This window comes from Phyllostomus hastatus, unplaced genomic scaffold, assembly GCF_019186645.2.
Source record: "Phyllostomus hastatus isolate PE091 unplaced genomic scaffold, TTU_PhHast_1.1 phas_contig_34, whole genome shotgun sequence".
NCBI lineage: Eukaryota > Metazoa > Chordata > Mammalia > Chiroptera > Phyllostomidae > Phyllostomus > Phyllostomus hastatus.
In genome coordinates this window covers 44861984-44866217 of record NW_025333857.1, presented here as the reverse complement: position 1 = coordinate 44866217, position 4234 = coordinate 44861984, and positions in this window count along the sequence as shown.

Below are 4234 nucleotides of genomic sequence, written 5' to 3'. Positions count from 1 at the left end.
AGCACATGTTTTCCTGAACCATCACATGAAGGCTGAGAACAGCATATTCCAGATTCTGAAGGAGAGAACTGCTACAAGAGGATGGTGATGCTGAAACCCACAAGTGCCCTTTCCAGGGAGGATGGAGATCTGTTTGAGCAGCTGGCTTAAGAACAGATAAGGATATGGGGAAGTGCTGGGCATAGTTTTGGCTTATAGACTTTGTGGGGAGCCAGGGAAGTTCTAGGTCTCATGGGAGAGGCAGGCTCTGAGCAGGAGTGCTCTCAGGCCCACCAAGTTTTGGAACCCTGTTAATAAAAACCTGTTTCCTGCAACATTAATTGTTGGGCCATGTGTCAGGGAGTCACATGGGTGAGCCCTGGTTTACTCAGTTACATTACTACTAAAAATATAATGAAGCAACTTCCGGTCAAGAAGGCGGTGTAGGCAGACATGGCTCACCTCTTTGCACAACCACATCAAAATTACAACTAAAATAGGGTGGGTGGGCTGGGATGGGAATAAAGGACAGAAAACTGTACTAGAACTATGATTAAAATAAAATTTAAAAAATTATAACTAAAATATAGAAAAACCATCACTCAGGAATGTCAGATATCAAGCTGAATGGAAGTCTGTATGAAATTAAAGAAATTACATCCTTCCAGACTGGTAGGAGGGGCACAGACATGGAACAGGCTGGCCCGACACCCTTGTGGACAAAAATTCAGGAGGGATATCTTGCAAGCATAGAGTCCCAGGCCACACCAGGCCCTCCAGCCCAGGATTCCTGCACCAGGAAGATAAGTTCTCACAACTTCTGGCTTCAAAACCCAGCAGGGATTGTCTGTGGAAGAAACTTATTGAGCTCCAAGCAGTTCCTTTTAAAGAACCCACACACTGACTCACCTACTCAGACTCACTCCCTCTGAGCTCCAGCACCCAGGTAGCAGCTTGAATGGCACAGCTTCAGTGGTATACAGGGAGAAACAGTTGTCTCCCATTAAGGTGAGTAAAGGCCGTTGTCCCTTTTCTAAACCCTCCCCCTACAAAGCTGGTAAGCTGGTGCCACATCTGAGACTTCATGAATCTGCCTAACACTGTTTGACCCACCTTGGAGATCCACAGAGGCTCTGCCCCACCCAACTTAACAGGTGCCCAAGCTGCTTTTCCATAGAATGTCTGGTCTTGGCTCCTAAATCCTATCAAACAACAAGAGCTGGCTTCACTGAGCCCTAGTGGCAGCCAAATTAGTCACAGCTTGTCTTCACTTGGGACTCTCCAAGCCCAGCACAAGTAGCAGCCATCAGATTGCTTTGCAGCTCAGGCAGGGTGCCCCAGAAAAACAAAGGTGGGGGCTGACTTTGGCCTGCACCACCCACAGGAAACCCCAGGGCCAGTGTACCCAGTGGACAGCTACAGACCATTTCAGAGCATCACCACCCTGCCCCTGCACAGCTGATCCTCCATGGAGGGTAGAAGTTGGTGCTAAGTGGTCATAGCCAATCTTTGCTGCTGACTGGCCTGGGGAAATCCCTCCCACTGATCTGTCAACAGCAATCAAGGTGCCACTACAAGAGGAGGGTATACTCAGCCCACACAAAGGGCATACCTAGAGTACCCAGCTTGGGTAATAGGGGAGGCTGTGCCATTGGACCCTACAGGACACCTACTACATTAGGACACACTACCAAGACATGGAGCCAAAGCAGCTCTACCTAATACATAGAAATAAACACAGGGAGGCTGCCAAATTGAGGAGACAAAGAAGCATGACCCAAATGAAAGAACAGATCAAAACTCCAGAAAAAGAGCTAAATGAAATAGAGATAAGCAATCTATCAGATGCAGAGTTCAAATCACTGGTTATAAGGATGCTCAAGGAACTTAGAGAGGACCTCAGCAGCATAAAAAAGATCCAGTCAGAAATGAAGGATACACTAATTGAAATAAAGAACAATTTTCAGGGAAACAACAGTGGAATGAATGAAGCCAAGAATCAAATCAGTGATTTGGAACATAAGGAAGCAAAAAACAACCAACCAGAAAAGAAAGAAGAAAAAAGAATAAAAAAAAATGAGGATAGTATAAGTAGCCTCTAGGACAACTTTAAGAGTTCCAATATTCACATCATAGGGGTGCCAGAAGGAGAAGAGAAAGAGCAAGAGATTGGAAATCTATCTGAAAAAAGAGTGAAAGAAAACTTCCCTAATTCGGTGAAGGAAATGCAAGTTTAGGAAGCATAGAGAGTCCCAATTATGATGGATGCAAGGAGACCCATTCCAAGGCACTTCATAATTGAAAGACCAAAGGTTAAAGATAAAGACTCTTAAAAGCAACAAAAGAAGTTGATTACTGGAAGGTTGCCAGATGGGAGGGGGGTTGGGGAGAATGGGTGAAGATGTGATGGGATTAAGAAGTACAAATAGGTAGTTACAGAACAGCCATGGGGATGTAAAGTAGAATAAAGGAAATGGAGTAGCTAAAGAACTTATAGGCATGACCCCTGGACATGAACAATGGTGAGGGGATTGCTTGAGGGGTTGCTTGGTGGAGGAGGGCAAAGGGGGAAACACCAGGACAACTGTAATAACATAATCAAGGAAATATAATTAAAAAAACATAATGAACTAATGAGATGCTTATATCTATGTATAACTAATTAGTTTGAATTTGATAAGAGTAATAATGTTATAGAGCAGACCAGGGCTCATTCACGTGTCACTTGGTGTAAGACCCAACAATTAATGTTGGAAGGAGCAAATCTTTATTTATAATATTCCAACCCTAGGGGACCCTGGAGCACTCATGCTCTGAGTCCAGTTTTCCCACCAAACTCAGCACTTCTCATGTTCCCCACCAGACTATGAGCCAGAAACATCCCTGAAATTTTCTCGTGTTCTTATCTTAAGCCAGATGCACATACAGTTCTCCAGTCCCTGTGGAAGGTACCAAAGTCACCATCCTCACACAGAAGCTCCCTCGTTCAGCATCTGTGATACATGTTCATCAGCCTCCATTTTAATAGTCCAAAAAGCATGGCCCATGTTACCCTGGATCATGGTGAAACTCAGAAAAGGCACAGGTCTTAAAAGTCCAGGGAAAATCCAGGTGCAGCCAGTCAGGATCTATCAAGGAAGTCCTTTGCAGCTCTAGAGTCAGCCAGAACATTTACTTCTCCATTCTCACTGCTCTCTTTCAAAATGTATGGCAAAAATCCATCACTACTGATAGCATGTCTCTTCCCTCTCTACTACTCCCTGCATGGCCTTCTCCTTGCCAAGTTGCATGGTCAGAGCTCCACATGGCTGCTACATCCCACTTTTCTTCTTTTTAAGCCATGTGGTAGACAGCGAGAAAATTGCTCCTGTGCCTAGTTTAATTCCCAGTGCCACCTCTGCAACCACATTTCTGACTCCTCCCACAATCAACTGCATCTGCCTGTTCTCTGGTATCTTCTGCCTCTCTCTGGCAACCACTGTTAGTCCAGACAGGTGTGGTCCTTAACTAGGAGAAAGTGCCTTCCTGCTCTCATGGAGATGCAGTAACTGGGTAACCACCTACAGGCTACATCACAGGTAAAGTCACACCCCCATCTCCCTGGCCTATAGTGGGCTGCCACAGCTATTTAGAATGATTATAACACTGGGCAGCTGTTATTGATATGCAAAGTATCTCTCAACCTGGTCTGTGGTCTGTCCGCTTCCCCATCCCCTAAGGGATGGCTGTGGGGTTTTATTCCTATATTCTCGGGCACCCCAAGTTCTGGGCCTTGTTCCACACCCGTTACAATAAGAAGTGAAGCCATTCTACTTAAATGACAGCAGAGATATGGTGGACACTAGAATAAAACCTGGTGTTAAGTAACTATAGAGAAGACATTTGCATAAACAAAATCGGGAGGTAACCTTAATTTAAGTAAGAATAACATGAAAAGTACTAAATAGAGAAAATGAAGGTATATGTTGTTGTTGAAAATTAGCTGTGTTTTTTCAAGGAAAATGTTAATTTTCTATGTTGTGTAATGGGGTGGGATTGTGAGAGGGTCTCAGACATCATACACTCATCTAGTTATCTCACCACATGTTGGAGCAAACATTTAGATTCCCAGAACTTTGAGATCTTGGAGATCCTGTCTTTCAAGGGTGATGGGAAATAAAGATTTGAAAGAAAAAAAGCAGTATTTAAGAAGCTACAGGAAAACTCTGTGGCTGACTTTGGGGGACGGTATCAGATAAAGCTGAAAGCCAATAGA